The 20,529-nt window shown below is 38.8% G+C and overlaps 1 long non-coding RNA gene across 1 annotated transcript; it reads right to left on the bottom strand.

Moving 5' to 3' along the window:
• Positions 1–2,692: 2,692 nt before the first annotated feature.
• Positions 2,693–20,140, bottom strand: LOC309628651. Its single transcript, XR_014244614.1, has 2 exons — positions 7,551–20,140; positions 2,693–7,237 (listed from the first exon to the last, which is right to left on the bottom strand). It is a non-coding gene; the product is annotated as an uncharacterized lncRNA (long non-coding RNA).
• Positions 20,141–20,529: the final 389 nt, after the last annotated feature.

Below are 20,529 nucleotides of genomic sequence, written 5' to 3'. Positions count from 1 at the left end.
AGGATGGTATATACAGCATGCATGTAACAAATGTTTATTGAACGAATGAGCTGAATCAGGCAGATATGGGCTTGAATTCCGGCCCCATCTTTCTCTAACTGAGACTGAGCAAGTTAGTTACAATTTCTGAGCCTCAGTCTTCTAACTTGTAAAATCAGGAAAATCAAATTTATCTCAGGGCCTTATAATTTTATGAGATGTCTCTATTAAATGCTTACTACAGCCTAAAAATGGTACTCCCTTTTCCTTCTCCATTGTTCCTCCTTTTGCATTTCTCTTCTCATGTTTGTCTTTTCCCCAATTTCCTCTTGAGTTTTCTTTCTTCCTTCCTCAAATTCCCAGAATCAGAGTCAGACTTTTCCCGTTCCAAAAGATGTATCTACCTCCCCCGATATATAATGTATAGTGTTCATCGCACGTCGGGCTTCCTAATTGGTACCTCTCGTTATGAAAGGTGGATTTCAGGTGATAAAAATCTTGCAAAACACAATTTATCAAAAACTTTGTTTGAGAGCACAAACCTGTAATAGTAATGTAAACACTTTGATGTTCTGAGTGTGGATTTGTATATTTCATGCCTCTCAACGCAGTGAACAAAAGCATTGTTTTAATAACCACTCTAAAGGGAATCTGAATTATCTGTCAATTTTCTTTACAATAATTTTTCAAAATCATTGCCATAGAAAGAAGGAACTAGAGAGTATACAGCAAAGAAATGAAGAAAAATGAAAGGATAGTTAGCAGTGGCTAGTTATTTAATAAACGTAGTATGCTATTTTTTCTAGATTTTATTATATTTGTGGTATTTGTCAGTTTTTTTTTTAATTTCCAGTTTGTTATATTTTTCTCTTTCAAAATAAGTATTCACTTTCATACTTAATTTTGTATTCTTCTTTTAATAAACAGTGCAAAATTGTATTAGCTTCAGGCTCTATCTATAAAACTTGGATCAAATCTTACACAAACACTTTAAATTATTCATTTATAGTCTGTCTTCTAAATTGGATGGAAGTATCTCCCTGTGTACAAGAAGCACAGCTTTCATGTCCACCCCTGTATTTCAGTGTCTACACTGAAATTTTAGACTTCTAGACAGATAACATTTTTCATCTTTTAACATGAATATGAGGCATCTCACTATATCATAGCCCACATTGAGTAGCTCCCTCAAGCTTTACTTCACATTAAATGTCAAGACCATACATAAAATTCTAAAATATATTTGTCCAATTAAGATGGTACTGATGCTTGCTTGCTGGAAACTATGAGTTGGGGCAAAGGTTGCTGCAGGATATCCAAGCATTTGCCACTTGAGGTATGTGGTACAGCTGGGTGTACCCCATCCACACTGAGACATAACTTCTAATATGCTTCTTTGGCTGTGGATTCCTGGGAAATAATAAGAGCAGACAGACAACATTGCATACAGTAATTAGGAACAGAGTGACTTGTTTTGAGATCGTCCTCAGGAAACTGTTGCAAACTGGAAAGCACACCCAAAAAACTTTCCTCTGAACTTCCCTGTCTAGTGAGAGGCAACAGATGACAGCATAACCAGCTGAGCTGCTTCAGTTTGCAACTTCATTTAAGAGTAAAATATTTATACTCTGTTGTTAAAAGAAGTTATAAAGAATTTATCCATGAAAAGCCAACATTAATGTTCATAAAGATCTTCCAAATAAGGTAGAAAGAATTAACACATTTTATAGATAAGAAAATCTGGATACACAGGTTTTGTTCGAGGGCAGAAGTCTGAAAAAATACAAACATTATTTTAATAAATTAATGTTTTGCCATGGCTTCCCCACAATCCTATTCTCTGCCTCCTATAAGAAAGTGCTTTTCCTGCCAAATGGTATTCCTAGCAGAAATAAATACTTTATAAATCCATTCCCCTTGAAACTTGCATTCAAGTAGAGCCACTTGTATTTTTAGAACATTTATGCATTCCTACTCTAAAAAAATCATTTAAAGTTCTACTTATAGAGATCATATTTCTTCTTTACTGCCAAAAGATCACGAATGCCTACAAGGCAGAAAACTTCCTGTTGAACAAGGGAGATTAGATGAGGCTTTCAAGAAAAGATTAATTTGTCTATTGAAATACAGTTGGTATTGCTTAAGCCGATGATTTTCTTAGCAACCATTGCAATGAAAGCAGTATGACAACGTCACCAGTTTTAATAAGTGAACATTTTGGTACTACCAAAACGCTTTGGGCATAGTTTTAAATAAAGTAACCATTTACAAGCAACAGGAAAGCAAATGGTCATCAGTAAAATAATATAACAGGAAGGAGAATATGAAAAATTGAAAGAGGACTGCTGCATTTTTAAAAGTCAAAGTTTCAAATAAAATCATCAGAGCTTCTTCAAATTGCTGATATGGGCATAGCTTACACATCTAATTACAAAGATTTCATTGACCAAACCACATAAACAGAGGAGCATTTGTCCTTATTTAAGAGGGTACGCAAACCACAAATTGCTCTGTAGTACACTGAATATAGATAAGCTTGAAACTGCTTTATTTAGTCTTTATACACACACATTGAAATAGATGATCTTTGCAAGTTTAAACATGTCAGACCCAATCCTGTTTTAGCTAGTTTTAGCTTACAATATAATTGTGATTACATAGATGTATAAAACCTCAAATATCTCCAGTTATATCTCGGGATTTTTCTTCCTCCTTATTTTTTCATGTACTTCACCAGTATTCAGATAATCACGTATGGTCTGAAATGCCTTTCCTGCTCCTCAGGTTCTCAATTTTAGAAATCACTCAAGTCCCTTATATGAAAATAACACCATGTCCATGAAACCCTCCCACTCTCCCATGACCTCCACCACCACCATCCCCAACAGAACTGATTTCTCTTGAAAAATGGACTTTGGCTAGTAACCACCACTGCAGCCTTTCCAACTTCCCACTGCAAAGCCTACAGATAACCTGAACATCTGAATACACCCAAACAGAAATGCTCACAAAAATACCCAAAACTCATCTTGACTTACAACCTAACCTCAGAATCTGAGCAATATTTTCACAAAACTGAAGACAGATGGCCCTGAGTTAAGAAAAATCTATAACAAGTTGGCTTATGATACACCTTTATAAGCCAGAGTAACCCTGGGTACATGAAAGAAAGTAAAAAAAATTTTTTTGGCTCATTCATTCACTGGCTTTTAGCTCACTTGTTCATAATGAACTCAGTAGCGTAACAAGAAGATAATGCAACAGAATTCTGGATGGGGGAGAAAAGGCAGGCTGGCTTAGTGTTTGAGCTGCTCATGAGAAGCATAAAATAAAAACCAGGATGACATTTCCCCTGTCAGAGGTGATAGGCAGGATGATAATTCATCAGGAGCATGGACTGCTAGAAATCAGTATAGTATGGAGGGATGGAGCCAGAGAGATGCCTGAAGGTCACAGACAAGGGAGGTGCAAACTTGAAGATTGAAATCTTCCATTTGGACCACATTGATGGAGGGGAAAAGGTGGGATGTGATGAACCAGTTCCCAGAAGAATGCTTCTGCTGCATTCCCTAAACAAGAGACAGAATTACATCTAGGCCAAGCAATAAAAGCCTATTACAACATCATTAGTGAGAGGCAAGAATCCATGGTCTCTGTGAAAAGAACAAAAATCACAGGGCTATAGAGGGATAACAGGATGATATAAAAAGGAAGCATGATAGTATAAAATAATTGGGTGATACACAGAGATAACAAGCTGATATAATCAGGGAGTAAAATTAGAATGGTAAAGTTCAAAAAATTAAAATATCAAAATAAAAGTCTACATAGAAAAGTTTAGTGGTAAAAATGGACATGAGAAAATTAAATCATTGGGCATCATTTGTGTGTCAGGGGGAAGTAGGTAAAGGGGACTTGTGAGAATGAAATCATGGAAGAGATGTTGACATATGTGGAGGAAAAAAAAAAAGAAAAAACTCCCACAGCTGAGATACAGCCCCACAGAGGGAACCAGGACAACTGGGCAGAGGAAGAAGCAATTTTATATTTGAAGAGAAATTTTTAGCACATAAAATGTGTCTGAAGATGGTAGATAAAAGGAGATCAGAGTGTTTGAGTCAGGACATTAAAAAAAATAATAAAACTAGATGTTTCATATGGAGAAGTGTTAACTATAATAACAGAGAAAAAAAATCCTACATTCAAACATGCAAAAAAGAAAAGAAGCAGAGAGATATATAAAAAAGGACAAAATCGGACTGTCCTTAGACTTTCCTATAACATCAAATACCAGAACACACTAAGGAAACAGTCACAAAACTGTGATGAGAGAAAAGTTTGTGATCCATAAATTTTTATACCCTGCAAGCTTTCATTGGTGTATAAAGCCAAAAGAAAGGAATTCTAAAATAATGCAAAGTCTGAGAAAAAGAAACCACCCACATGGCTATGCAGGGGAAAAAGAGCTGAAGACATTCTCTAGCTAATATTAAAATGAGTCAAGATCAATGGCTCAATGACAGAAAAATATTTTATAAAACAGATGGTAGTTAGCACAGAAATTGGTAAGGGATGACATTGAATTACTATCATAAATAGTATTAACAAACGGAAAGCAGACATCACAAATTATAATTGAGAGACTATATAAGTCATCACCGATAGCAACATTTGATATCTAAATTCAAAAACTAACATAACTGGATGATAAAAGGCAGTAAAGTAGACAAAGTATGCAAAATTCTGTTGCTTACAGAAGGCAGAGAAAAAAATTTTTCTCTTTGATGGTGGTAAAAATAAAGTTTTAAAACATACTTTAATTACTTAAAAATAACCACTCGTAAACAAATCTTTGAAATGGGATGTATATTTTCCAGATGTCCACCAAAAAGTGCAAATAAACATGGTCCATAGAGTTGAAGAAAGGAAATGAAGAGTAAAGTTATTTTAAAGCATTAAATAAAATTAATGACATGAAGCTAACCAAATCAATTCTAGTAATAAAGGAAAAGGATTCAAATTATTTATCAAAGGACAAGGACCCTCAGAAAAACTTACCAAGGTAAAATATTTTAAAAATGAGCAAATACTACATTCAGGGTAATAATGACAAGCATTAATTAACTGCCAGATCTGTTGTGAATACTTTACATGTATTGGTTTATTTTGTCTTCACGGAAAACTTATCGGTACTACTTTTGTTCCCACTTTACAAATGAGGAAACTGCACTGTAAATTAAATAACTGCTTGAGATGTATCTAAACTTTACAGAAAAGTTTAAAAGTAAACAAATATTCACCAAAGTCAAACAGAATTATAGTAGGGATGGCAATACTGATTTCAATAATAGTTCCAAGCATTGTCACACAATCAAAAATTAAGGTGAACAACCAGCAGCATTTCTACTACAGATATCAAAAAGGTGTTAGAAATACTGGAAAAATCTGGAAACCACTATCATTGTAAGAGGCTTTGATACCTCTCTCTTAACCTTTGACATATCAAATAGTCAAGAAATAAGTGTCAGAGACATTTTGATGATTATAAACGAAACTATTACTTCTAACTAAGCTCCAGTTTCCCTCTCAAATATTATATTTTTCTTAGAATATTTTGAAAAAGGAGGACATCTTTTAGATGTTCCTGGGGCATTGTTTCTTTGTATTTATACATATTCGTATGTATACACAGAAAAATATCTAGAATGACATGAATTAAATGTTATACAAATTTTACTTTGCTTATAAGAGTTTGAGCAGATTTTAATAGTCTTCATCGCATTTTCACATTCTCTAAATTTTTAATATGTGTATAAGTCAGAAAATGTAACCATCTAATATTCATGCGTCTAAAAACTGCTTATTGGACATTTAATTAAGTATCTGGATTGGTACTAGTAAGTGGTGGCTAACCCTGATGGAAAATATTAATATGAAAGGAAAAGAATACAACTTCCTTTACTGTCAGTAAAGGATTCATGAACTTGACTCTATGAACACAGCTGTACAAACCACTGGGCTGAATGGGATAAGCCTTATAAAAAGGGCAGACATCACTAACCGCCAATTCCCATGAAGATATCCCACTGCAATCTCCACTGACTGAGTGAAGTGGGAATTTCATCAGGTGCTTAAAGGAGCCCCATTTGCCATTCCCATGGGGTTATTTGGCGTCCTCTTGGCCTCTCCCAACTGCTCTGTGGACTCTAGCTATGTGCCTATCTGGTGAGAGTAACTGTCAACAGCCCCACAATTCCCTGAGTGCTTACTCTGAAAGGCATGTCAAAGGAGATCTTGGGGCAGCTCCCGAGGTCTGCGTTACCCTGGCTGACCCAGGCTGAAGATCTTTGTGAAATCTGTTCCTAAAACTAGGTGCTAGTAATACAACAAAGAAACATTGCACATGCCCCTGCCCTTCTGGAATTCACGTTTCAGAAGAGAAACAGACATTGGATAAGTAATTACCACTGTGATGAATAGAACCAAAAAATCGGGCTGGTTGCCATGAAAGTCTATATTTCCTTTCTCTGCTTTCGCCTTTTGCATTGCTTATTAACCCAATATGGCGCTTGTTACCTTCTGTTCTGTTCTGTGCCTCTCTGTGAGCACATCTGTTTTCCAAGTAGTCAATTACTTGCAGGCATCTGTACAGTGCCCGCCTCAAATTAAATGTTCAGTAATGTCTTGCTTAAATGAATGAAGAGAAAGCCTTAGATCTCCAGTATGCTTTCCTTTATCAATATTTTCTATTTAGACACAATTCCAAGATACCAGGAGTCATGTTTATTTAATTAGCTTAAATCTTGCACAGACAATTCTTTAAGAGGTGGGTTGTGGGGTTTTGGGGGGGTTTTCTTGGCTTGTTATTACCTAACCTTGAAAAATGATGAAGTGAGAGTGTTTATATACAGAAAGAGTAAAGCTAACCTCGTACTCACCTATAAAAATATGTGCTAGCTGCTACTGATACATTTCAATGTACCAAAAAGATTGACCTATATACTGCTTTTGTTGTAGCAAGTTAGGAAGAGAAGGGTCCATGACAAGTGGTGTCTTGTCACCTTTGTCAGTCCTATAGAATCTGTTCTGTTCCCTTGGGTGTGACTTGAAGACGCAGTGAATCTCCCATATCCACTAATTAAGTTGGGGTCACTCCCATCAGTCATGTCATAAATAAGGGGAAGTGCATTCATCCAATCCATACACCTGGACTTGGAAAACATGCTACCTTTGGACCAAGGGTGAGGAATTAGGGTCACTGAGGAGTTTTGCTAGTACTTTTTTTTTTTTTTTTAACATTTTATTTATTTATTTATTTATGGCTGTGTTGGGTCTTCGTTTCTGTGCGAGGGCTTTCTCTAGTTGTGGCAAGCGGGGGCCACTCTTCATCACGGTGCACGGGCCTCTCACTGTTGTGGCCTCTCCTGTTGCGGAGCACAGGCTCCAGACGCGCAGGCTCAGTAATTGTGGCTCACGGGCCTAGCTGCTCCGCGGCATGTGGGATCTTCCCAGACCAGGGCTCGAACCCGTGTCCCCTGCATTGGCAGGCAGATTCTCAACCACTGCACCACCAGGGAAGTCCTGCTAGTACTTTTTGACAAAGATTAAGAGCCTGGGTGTTAATTAGCTTAAATCACACTGCAGCTTTGGAATGATTGGGTTCATTTGTCCCCACAGAAGAATCAGTTAGGTCTGCCTTTATAATCAGTGATTCATATAAGTACATGTAATGGTGAGATATTTTGTGGAGACAAAGCTACAGAGGCTTGAGCCAATAGAACCCTGTACAATTTTGACCCCAAGACCTGAGTGTTATATCAGGCGACAGGCAGGAAGCTCTTCTGGATCCTGTGTGGCATGTTTCAGTCCTCCTCAAGAGTCCTCTGTTGCTGGGACTTCCCTGGTGGTGCAGTGGTTAAGAATCCGCCTGCCAATGTAGGGGACACGGATTTGAGCCCTGGTCCGGGAAGATCCCACATGCCGGGGAGCAACTAAGCCCGTGCGCCACAACCGCTGAGCCTGTGCTCTAGAGCCCGTGAGCCACAACTACTGAGCCCGTGTGCCACAGCTACTGAAGCCCGTGTGCCTAGAGCCTGTGTTCTGCAACAAAGAGAAGCCACCACAATGAGAAGCCTGCGCAACGCAACGAAGAGTAGCCCGCGCTCACCACAACTAGAGAAAGCCCGCACACAGCATCGAAGACCCAACGCAGCCAAAAATTAAAAAAAAAAAAAAAAGAGTCCTCTGTTGCCTGCTCTGGTTTTATATCTTCATGTCTCTGAGTCAGGAACCCCGCCCCCTTCATTAACTCATTTTTCTAACTCAGGAGATGTGGTGTATTATTGTATCCTGAACAGCGTATCCATGGGAGGGCTTCAAAAGTCATTCTTAGTGATGATTATGGTTAGGGTTGAGTTTCAATTCTGGCAGGCCAAAAATTAGGAATCAGGTAAGATTACACCTGAATATCTTTTTAAGTCAAAAAACTAACATACCATCCTTCTCTCCGCTGGATGAGAGCAACCAAAATCATCAATCACGAGAGCCTAAATTCAGAATATTTTCAAGGCTGAAATAAAATCTCTAGTCCTTATGTATGTAGGATATTCCCACACTGCTGGAGTTACTGGAGGCTATGTAATCATCAGGGCTAAAAAAATATATGTCAAGATCCATTTCCATGTGTACAATCAGAAATGTATCCTGTACATCGACCTCAGCTATCACTCCTGTGTGAAGGAGATGGTCAACATTCCATGTCCACACTCATGAGGTCTGCTCTTCAAGAGCCTGTAACTTAGTTGAAAATTATAGCCCACATTCATGGAAGACTTGCCCAGAGCCCATGTCAAGCACCATGCTTGGATTATCTCATTTATCTTCATTTATCACACATCATGGGAGAGATGGTATTATCCACTTTTCAGATGATGAAACTCAGGATCATTGTTAGTAACAAACCCAAGACCATACAGCTATAAATCATGTTAGAATTATATAGAGTGGATCAGAGGAGAAAGCTACCACTTCTGGTTGGGATGTTACAGAAGGTTTAGGATGGGGCACGTTTATGCACTCAAACTTGAAGCAGTGATTCCTGTAACAAAAATGTAGACAATTTACCATCAAGCCAAAAATTGAAATTTACCCTGACACTCATTCATTTTAATCTATTAATTGATCATACATGTATATGTGTATATATATACATTTGCTATGTGCAAAACACTATTCTTTGCATTGGAATGCAGCTTGTATTAACTGTTTATATTAATAGCCAAATTCAATATCCTCATAATGCTTTTATATTCTTGGGGGGAGGGAACAAGGCAATGTGCAAATGAACAAATACATGGGACATCAATTTGTGGTAAGTCCAATAAAGTTGAATAAAACAGGTTCAGGGTAAGAAAGAGTGATGGGAGTGGCAGGGCTGCCATATTTTGTATAGTTGTCAGGGAACAACTCACTGAGACCTCATAGCCTATGGGAGGGAGAGAGCCATTGGTGTATCTGGGGGAAGATCATTTCACAAGAGGGCAATGGCCAGTGGAGGCCTTGAGGCTGGCAGGGGAGTGGCTGGAGGTGAAAGATGAGATAAGACAGGGAGCTAGGACCAGGTAATTCTAAGTCTTGTAGTTAGTAAGAACTTGTTTTATCATGACAGCAATATAAATGGAACATTGAGTGTGTTTGAGCAGAGAAATTGCATTTATATTTTAAAGGATTACTGGCTGCCTCTTAAGTGATAAGTCTAACATTACAACTTTGAACCTAAAATGACACGAAAATATAACTCCTACATAATGCATTCAGGCAGCCTCACTGCAACAGATCATTGAATTCTGATCAGCATCTTATTAGTAAAACAAACCTGTAAGTCCAGAGTGGTTGACATAGAAGTCCCCATAGATTCACTGCAAAAACTTGTGTAGAGCCTACAAATAGTCACAGGGTTGTGTCAGGAGCTCCAAAACTAGTTTGGAAACAAAGGAGAACAAAAATAAATCCAGTTACCTCAGCAACTGAAGGGATTTGTCTTACTGCAGGAGGGCCTCACATACAATTGCACATCTGTTAAATTGAGCTGAAGGGCAGACAGCACTAAGTCTAGGTATTTGCTGTGCCACCAGGAGATTTCTAGCTCTACAATGAACTTGTGCCTTGTACGAGAACGTGAGGACTGTGCTGTGAGGTAAGAGCTTCTCCAGCCAATGCCCTTTTGCAGAGCTCAATCCCCGTATCTGCAGGCCAAACTTCAAGACCTCCGATCTGCATGTCCTACTGTACTTATCAAATCAGATGTTCAATTCTTCTTCTCCTGGTTTCAAAACATCCCCAAAGGCATTCTATTTTTGTTCCGCTTCCTCTTTCCTACAATCATCATTGTCATGATCCAAACCTCCAAGACTCGACAATTTGAGGTCCTCTTCAACTGCTCCCTCTTCTTTAAATTCAATATTTAATGACAAAAAATCAGTCAACTCTTCCTTTTAATGCTTTGCTAGCCCCTCTGCTCCTACTTCATTGAAGTTGTCATCTGTTTATATTTAGATACTAAGAAAGAGCCTCTCTTTCCCCTGGTTCTATCCAATCTCTCCCTGTCTTACATACCTCCCAGCTTAGGAGGTGATTTAGGTTATGGAATTCCCTTCATCGAGAACCTATTACAGCTCACTCTTTCATTTGATGAATGAAGTCAGAGTTCTGTTATCTAGATTTGCAGACCCTCCCAGTCTTGACAGTCTCCAAGTATTGTCAAAGAAATCCAGAGCTGGACAGTAAAAAAATAAAAATAGATTTTATTGAGGAACTCTTACACTAGGGGAAAAAAGACCTCAGGATAGAACTGGTTGCAAAGCAAGGACAAGAGGGGATTTTAGGACCAAGGATCAGGTTGGGTTGGGGGAAGGTTGTCGGTGGGTAAAGAATTACTAAAAGGAAACATGAGGGATGAGGGTGGGGCATTCTGGTTAAACAGATCTAATAGGATTCTTGCTGAAGACAGCTCAGGATGATCAGATATTACCCAGATGACTGTGGGGCATAAGAAATTTGATCAGATATTGAGGATGATCAGATATCAAGGGTTGGGAATCTGGATAAAATGACTTAGGAGGATTCTTGCTAAAACTGGGAAATACAAAGACAGACACAGAAGCCCAAAGTTTGAGGCCTAGGTGAGAAGAGAATTCAGAGAAGCCTGATAACCTTTGGCCAGGAAGAGCATCTTCTCAGTATCTTGTTCCATGCAACTGGCAGAATTTAGCCAGATTCTTCTCCTCACAGACCCTCACATATAACATACACCTACCTCTGCCTTTCCTCTTAAGAAAATCCAGCATGATTTGTTTATTCCCTGTCTCTCCGCAATCAGATCTCAGTCTTCAGAACCCAGCAAACAAATCTACATCATAAAACCTTTATGAAATCAACAGTTCACCATGACTCTCTTACATCTCAGAGTTTATTCTTTAAACTGATGAGCTTTTATGGAGCATAAAACTTTATACTGAGCTCTGTGTCACACCCTGAAAGAGACACAAAGAATTCAACAAGATCCTTCTAGCTGTGACCATCAGATGTTCTGCTGTATCTTCTTTTCTAATAACGCCCCTGAAGTTCATATAAGTAGATGGAAGAAAAAGAAATGTATCATTTCCAGTTATAACTTAAAAAAGGGATGTGCCTTCTACTTTTCCTCTCCCTCTTTGCTGTGGATGCAACGTGGACATGATGTTGAAGTTGGTGAACTCATCTTGGGCTGTGAGGTAGAAGTCTTATGAAAAAGGAGGAATTGGTTTCTGGATTATTGTGGAACTCATCACGCTATGGACATGAGGTAATGCTTATAAAAGACTTAGTATGGTTGCTGGCAGATAGCACATAATAAAAAAATAAATAAAAGAGAATAAGAATGATGTTGATGATGATGAAAAAGAGGTTGATATTTGTGGTGATAACTCTGATGATGGTCATGATGCCTTCACTAACAATGCACACTTAGGAATCTAACTTTTCATCACTTCTGGCTGTGAAAATAAAGCAGCAGGTTTAACAACTCAAAGTAAACTAGATTATATTCAATCTTTCTCATTGTTTGGGATAGAAAAACTAATGTTAAGCAGCCTTTGGTAGCTCTTTGCTAAGAACATTTTTTTTTTTTTAAAGGTAGAATCCAAAGAAATGGTAGATAGAGAAATAACTGAGAGGCAGAAGAAAAGAGAACTGTTTATAGTCAGAGAAATTAACTTGATCTAAATAACAAAGAATTTGGTGTTTGTGTATAAGAATAAGAAAGGCCTCACAAGCTGGGACTAAAGGGACCTTGAGTGATTCCTTCTGATGAAACTTGGAAGTAATTCAGGGTTTAAAACAGATGGCAGTAGAGGAAAAAGCTTTGGCAAGTTTGCTGCAGGTAATGAATTGTAATGCCTTCAATGTCCTTTGAGAAATTAAATAAATATTAAAATTCATTTTAAGTTGCCAATAAGCGTTTAGACTGGTATCGTTTGAACTTCACTGCATGCAGAGACTGGACCATAAGGGGTCACTGTTTTTATTAAGGTTACAGTAGTTTAAAAATATGGATCTTTTTACAATGACAATGCTTAGATTTTATTTTTTCTGCCACTGTATTTATTTTAAGTGTAAAGCAGCATGCCTACATGGTGTGGTTTTTTTCCAATGAAAAAAGCAAATTGTAGAAAACTACTCTGAATAAAATGAGATAACTGAAGGATTTAGAAAGAAATATCACAGGATTTGACTTGTGTTTTGTCAAGGTATTTTTGCCTCAGTGTGGAAGAAGGTGTTATATGCTAGAATTATACAAAATTACCGTAACTGTAATGAATTGTAAGCTATTACACAGTGAGGAGCAAGATTATACCTCTTAATCTCCCCACCCAGAACCTATCATTGTAAAAGACACAGGAACTCAATGTATATGGTCTGATATCTAAAACTGAAATACCATTGTGCACTTGTATACTCACCTCAAGGTTGAAGAATTCTGTATATATTATCAGATTTTGTTCCTGCCTCCCTAAAAATACTGCTGATGCTTATATGGTAACAGAGACCCCAAAACGTCAAATATTTGGTTTTTCTAGTTTTCCTGACTCCTTCTTGAATGGTTTTCCATTAATACACACTGACTTTTAGGTCATTATTTTTTTAATGTGTTTGTGTATCCTGTATACATATGCATATATATGCATGTACATATGTATGTATTTTATGTATTAGGAGACAGGCACTGTTCTTACTCTTTATAAATAATGACTTATTTATCCTCATAATAATATTTTGTGGTTAGTCCTAATGATATACACATTTAATAAATGTGGGACTTGAGACCTAAAAGGATAATTCATTTGCCCAAGGTCATACGTCTAGACCATCACACCGCTGGGATTTGAACCATGATATTCCACTCCAGGATCTTTGTTACACTTATCATTCTCTGCTCACAGAAATGGAACTAGAACCCCAGTTTTCCAGAAACTAATGCTAGGCATAAACATTTCAGCAGGGGTCTCAAATACATACAAGGCCAAACAGACGGCATGAGATAGTGCAGCAGATGTGTGAAGAAAAATGCTGGAAATCCATGAGAGAAACATAAGGATGGCTGTAAATCTGAGAGCCTGGGCCTCTCCACAAGCCGGCAGCCTTATGTCTTACAGGGTACAGGTCCGCTTTTGCTAGATATCCCACTTTTTCAATTTTTAAATATCGGCTCCAAAAACTCTAAACATTCTGGGGCTAGACATAATACTTCCTCTTTGGGTCCAGTCCAGTGCATGGCCCAATGGTTTTTTAATCTCCCCCGCTCATCATGTACTTTGCAAAACTGAAATAACATGGGCAGGAAAAGAAGATTTGACCCTAAATCTTGGCTCCAGAGTTTACTAGCTCTGACCTTGACATATTACTTCATCTCTTTGAATCTCACTTTTTTCGTCTCAAATTAAGAATCATGCCTACCTTGCTAAGACTACTGTGGCAATTAAATGAAATAAGGCATGAAACTCAATTAGAACAGTATTCCACACTTAGCACATGCTTCCATAAATGTTCATAGTTAGATAATGTGTATTTCTACCCCATGTTACCTTCTGTTTTATTATTCATCATTTCCTTGATTAGTTTAGAATTTGGGTCAAAGAGGGACTTATACCTAAGTAAGTTGCTTTCTAGTTAATGCCATGCTTAGGGTCAAGATAAAGTACAATTTAATTTAAACAGCTTTTTCCATGACTGACTGAGGCTGGCCATGGGCTTTATTGCCTTGTACTTAAGGTGCCAATCTGGGTGAAATGTAGGTTCACTTTAGAGATAACATTCTAAGGAAAATGTTTAAGTCATTTTTGTTAACCTGTTTGGCCAAGTTTTAGACCTTTTCTGGGAAGAAAGTTTAGATAAGACCAAAGAGGAAGGACCAGGGAGAGAGGGTGGGCAGAGGAGAAGGTGGGCACTAGGGAAGCCAATGCCAGCCTTCTTTCACTTTTGCAAGCGGTTGCTCTCTCTCCAGTTGTGGTGGTTGGAGCCTCAGAAGGACAGAGAAACCACCTGGGCATGTCAAAGGGGTGGGGGGCTTGTTACACCAGGATGGCAGAGCTGAGAAGTCAAACAGGGGTCTGTGTGGTCACTGAGACTTAGCTAGAACAGCAGGAAACCCTTACTCTCTTGGGCCAGAGGACAGAGGAAGGTATTTCCAGAACCCAGGGGTGGGGGTCACCTGGAGGAAGCCAGAACAGGTGGGCCTGCCTGGCAGGACATGGGCTCATAGGGGAAATGCAGGTTGGGCCTGAGGGGACCCAGGAGAAATACCTTGGCTTCCCTCTTCTCCTCTCTCCAGCCTGCTCCCAGGGCTTCACACCCAACCAGAAACCAGCTGACCAGAGAGCCTGGGACATCCAGTCTCAGGGATCAACACGCCTTCACTCTCTGATTCACTCAAGGGCAAGCGAAGAGCAAATTTGGCTCTGAGAGCAGATAGGCTCAGGGGTAACCATTTTTTTAAACGGTTATTTAAGGTACTCATGTGTGGCAGTGGTGGTAGGACATCTGTTTAAACGTGCACATTATTTTAATTGTTTTGTGGGTCGGTCACCTTTAGAAAGTATGTAATGATAGCATCCTATTCCATAATTACAAACTGCTTCATGATAAGTTGATATGCTGCCCTTTGTCATTTCTACATTTTGCATTTGTACTTTTTCGTTCATTTTAAACCAAGTTTATGTAACATATAAATATTTTACACTGAAAAAAAATCATTTCCAAGTATGTTCTCTTAGGTTCTTTCTTAAAATAGGTAACCATCAGCTTATGATGACGATGATGATGATGATGATGACGTATTGCTAGTGTGAGCTCCCTACATCACTGCATTTAAGAAGAATTACAATAGCACCTAAGGCTGGCCTGGAAATCAGAGTCAAAAAATCTAGTTCTAATCAAAGCTCCACTGCATATCAGCAAGATGACGTTTGAGTGACTTTCTTATGTTCTTTGAGTTCAAGTTTCTTCCTTTACTAACATGAAGTAAGGATTCCTGCCTTATTGAGTTGAGGGAGGAATAAATAATACAAGAGAAGTACAGTACACAGGGTCTGACTCAGAAGAGGGATCCAATCAATGCTTTTTTTCCCCTTGCCTTTCAGAAGTCATTTTATATTCCTTTTTTATTTGAAAGATTAATTTTCAATAGCTGTCTTTTCTATTTCCAAGCCTGAGAAGTTCCTGTTCTGATAGAAAGAAAAATGCAAAATACTGCCATGCTCGGGGTGCCCTTTCCCACGGTCCCCCAAGCTGATGCCTACACCACATCTTCAAAACCTCTCATTTCTGTTCTTTCTGTCATTTATACCCTCAGCCATTTTAAGTGCCTTTCCTGCTGCCATTTAAATTATCTTATCAGTCAGCTGTCTTGCTTCCCTTAGTGAAACGATTTTCACAGAAAGCACTAAGCTTTTTCCCTGGCATTCCCTAATGACAACATCAGTAAAAAATGTGGAAGTTACTGGGAAAGGAATGAGGGAGCAAGGTGTCAGCACTAGCATTTTTTTCCTTCTGGAAAAAAGTACACAGATTTATTTAAATTTTTTAAAAAGAGAGAGAGACATGTTTATAAACAAAACAGCAGACAAAAATGTGTTTCCTTCACTTTCTAGATTCTTTGGCTAAGAAAATCCTACGGGAACTATTTCTCCTGTAAAATGATGGACCGTGGAATCCCAGTCTTTTCTTATCTGTGTCCGTCCATCGTTTCCCAGGAGCAAATAGCAAAGGACATTTTCTGGGACAGTCCTCTAAAGACTGATAATTCTCTTGTTCTCAGCCTGGCTTCATTTTATATGAGATACCCGACTGTGTGGAAAACAGGCATTTGCAAAATGTTTCTTTTCATTAAAAAAAAAAATCAGTTTATAGAAATGGAATCTCCTCCATACTTTTCTGGTTTTCTTTTTTTCCTGCTTTTTGAACCACATGTTTCTTTGGTTTTGTGTTGGTTTTTTTGGGAGGGGTGAGGACATTGTCTGTTGGTTGGTTGGTTGGTTGGCTGGTGCTTTGGTTTGGCAGAGGTCTCGTGAATTCAAGTTTTTATTCAGCCCACCCTAAGTTTAGATTATTGAGCTGGCTGCTTGTGGAACCTGTTCCCAGTGGTTTCATTGAGCACAGAGAACCTAGAAGAGACTAGATGAGGAGATATGTCCAGGGGCTCTAACTTGTAAGGCCTTTGTCTGCCTGTTGGACCTCACGCCTTACACTTACCCCAACACCACACTCCAGACACACAGGCCTTATCCTTCTTCCCTCATCCAACCCAAACTTCCTCCAAACATGAGACTCTTACGTGCTTTTCCCTCTACCAGGAATGTATTTCCCTTATAGCTTTCTATGCTGCCCCACCCTGTCATCACTCCTCAGTTCAAATATCACCTCCTCAGAGGGCCTTTCCTAAAGTGCATGATCTGAAGTAACCCCTTCATGACCTTCATTGTCCAATCTATCTTTCTATTATGTCATCTTCAGAGCAATCGTCTGAGGCCATCTTGTTTATTCATTTGTTTGTTCACAGTCAGTCTCTATGCACTAGGATATAAGTCACTGAGAGCAAAGATAGTATCTGTATTGTTCCAACCCTGTATCCCTAGATGGCACCTGGCACATAGTAGATGTTCATTAATAACTGTGGAATGAATGAATGATTGAGTAAAGAATCACTCAATGATGTCATCTGTAGGCAGCATATGTGAGCTCTTAGAGACTGGTCACTAGGTCTTTTTCATTATTTTTCCCCAATGTCCATCACAGCTTGGCATAACAAATAGCAACTGAGTGTCTACTATGTGTCAGGCAACATGGTGAATGAAGGTCATATACAATTTAGCAATTGAAGCAGAAACCTTGCCCTAGTGGAACTCCTAGTGCTTAGGAGAAGCCAGGCAATTAAATAAGCAGTTATATAACCCTGTGATAATGCTCCCTATAGAAAGTAAGCATCTTTTGAGATGTTACAGTAGGGGAAGCTGATAGTCTATGTACAGCTGGGAGTTGGCAGGAAAGACTGAATAAACGGAGGGACAGAGACGTAAAGGGAATAGAAAGGGGATGAAAGAAAGCAGGAAGACAAACCCCTGTATGTCCTCCTTACATGGATTGGATCTATGATTAGAAGATACCATTCAACTCTCAAAAATGCTCCTGGAAAATAATCATCATTGCCCAATTCATAGATAGAGACACGAGGCTCTTGCTAGTTAAATCCCTTACCCTTTGCCCCACAAGTTTATACATAGAGCCAGGACCAGCGCCAGATATCCTAGACTATTGTTCATTTCCTATATCTTGTGCCTTCCTGGTCATGATGCCTCAATAAACGATCTGGCTATTGTAAAGGCAAGGATTCCCAGACTCGTGGCATTGCCAAGGACCTAAGGGAGCATTCTAGTTATAGAAAAGATCTCAAGATAAATAATTTCACAAAAATGATATGGCTAGGTAGAGGGCTCAATTCTCGTTTATACTTGTACCTTTTTATTTTTACCAGTTTGTAAGAGAACTTGTCATGACCAGAGAACTTGTCATGACCAGGGCAGGGATTGCCCCTAGGCAGGATAGAAATGTCTGCAAGGAACACTCACGGGGAAGGAGAGAAGGCCTTTCAGTTTCTAATACAAGCTAACTCGACTCTGCCTTTATCCTTGAATTTGATCACCTGTGAAAGCCACTGGTCCCTTTTATTTTTATTTTTTAAATTTTTTTAACATCTTTAATGGAGTAAAATTGCTTTATAAGGTTGTGTTAGTTTCTGCAGTATAACAAAGTGAATCAGCTATATGTATACATATATCCCCTCCCCCTTGCATCTCCCTCCCACCCTCCCTATCCCACCCCTCTAGGTGGTCACAAAGCACCAAGCTGATCTCCCTGTGTTATGCAGGTGCTTCCCACTAGCTACGTATTTTACATTGGGCAGTATATATATGTCAATGCTACTCTCTCACTTCCTCCCAGCTTACCCTTCCCCACCCCCATGTCCTCAAGTCCATTCTCTATGTCTATGTCTTTATTCCTGTCCTGTCCCTAGGTTCATCAGAACCTTTCTTTTTTTCTTTTTTGGATTCCATATATATGTGTTAGCATATGGTATTTGTTTTTCTCTTTCTGACTTACTTCACTCTGTATGACAGACTCTAGGTCCATCCACCTCACTACAAATAACTCAATTTTGTTTCTTTTATGGCTGAGTAATATTCCATTGTATATATGTGCCCCATCTTCTTTATCCATTCATCTGTCGATGGACACTTAGTTTGCTTCCATGTCCTGGCTATTGTAAACAGTGCTGCAATGAACATTGTGGTACAAAGAAGATATACAGATTGCCAAAAAACACATGAAAGGATGCTCAACATCACTAATCATTAGAGAAATGCAAATCAAAACTACAATGAGGTATCACCTCACACTGGTCAGAATGGCCATTTTCAAAAAAATCTACAAACAATAAATTCTGGAGAAGGTGTGGGGAAAAGGGAACCCTCTTGCACTGTTGGTGGGAATGTAAATTGATACAGCCGCTATGGAAAACAGTATGGAGGTTCCTTAAAAAACTAAAAATAGAACTACCATATGACCCAGCAATCCCACTACTGGGCATATACCCTGAGAAAACCATAATTCAAAAAAAGAGACATTGATCATTTTTAAAATGATTGGAAGACGTCTTTAAGCTGTTAATAACAGTAACCAACATTTCTTGGGAACTTGGGTGAGCTAAGCAATGCTCATTGTGCTTCACATGCCACTGCTGAATTTGTTCTCTCAAGGATCATATGTGATCAGTCTTATTATTATCCCCATTTTTCAGGGAAGGAGGCTTGTGCTTCAGAATATTATTTCTTATAATTTAACAACTAATAAGCAGCAAAGTTGGGATTCAAACCAATGTCTTTCTGAACACAAAGCCCATACCCTGACCCCCTAATCTGCTGCTCCCCTTCTGTTATGAATGTACACCAAGGTGGATGTTAGAGTGATCTAGGAGCTAGAAAGGTCTGAGCATCCAGGTGAGGGGCAGAAGATGGGCAGCGTTAAGTGGCGGAAAAGGCAAAGGACCCATCTCTCTCTACACATTCCACATTACTTGGCATTTTTTGCCAGACGGATTTCCTCAGCATTTTACAAAGACTTACTTGGGTTCTAGATTTACTTACAGTTTTACGTTCTGTGTTACTCATGATGACCTTTTATTGGGAAATAATTTCCAAATGACCGTCTCTAAGATAAGATGATTGTCACTGTCATCACCAGTCACAACTGACATTTATGTCGGACTCCACCAGCGATGCAGTCTCCCAGTGCCTTCTGTCCCTGAGTTGGGGCTGCTCATTTTGCCATGGAAATAGCAGGAGTTCAGGGAAGCTGCGTGACCTCACAGAGCAAGATCTTGGAAGTCAGGCTGGCAGGGAGTCAAATGGCAGCATAGCGATTCACTTTGGGCAGGCAGCTCGATTTCTTTGAATGTCAACCTTGTCAATGAAAAACACATGACTTTGCAAGGTATTGTGCTTAGTACTTGAGAAATGATTCATACACAGAAGTGCTAATTTATTTTAATTTAACTCACACACATATGCACACATGCAAAACACACATACTTAGGACAGATCTAGGGTTCAAAGCCAGTTCTCTAAACTTCAAATCCTATACTTTTACTACTTCTATATTCTTCCTTTAAATCAAGAAGCCGCCGGACATCCATTATTATACAAAGCAAATGGTTCAGAATAATATGTATATATAATGATATGCCCTACTTCTTTGTTACTTCTTCTTCCCAAATCTTAAACAGTTTCTTCATGGGGTTCAGACTGAGAGAACAACCCATATGTACAAATTCTAGCTTTTGAAAAACATTTATAATTTCTTGATCTTATTGCTGACAGAGATCTCAAAGACCAATTAAACACTTCATTTTACAGAAAAAAGAATTGAAATCCATAAAGACGGGGCGACTTGACTAGATCCCAG

The sequence above is a fragment of the Balaenoptera borealis genome (genome assembly GCF_965194805.1).
Source record: "Balaenoptera borealis genome assembly, chromosome: 4".
In the NCBI taxonomy this organism is placed as follows: Eukaryota; Metazoa; Chordata; class Mammalia; order Artiodactyla; family Balaenopteridae; genus Balaenoptera; species Balaenoptera borealis.
Note: the sequence above shows the minus strand (reverse complement) of the source record. Positions and strands in the feature narration are given on the sequence as shown.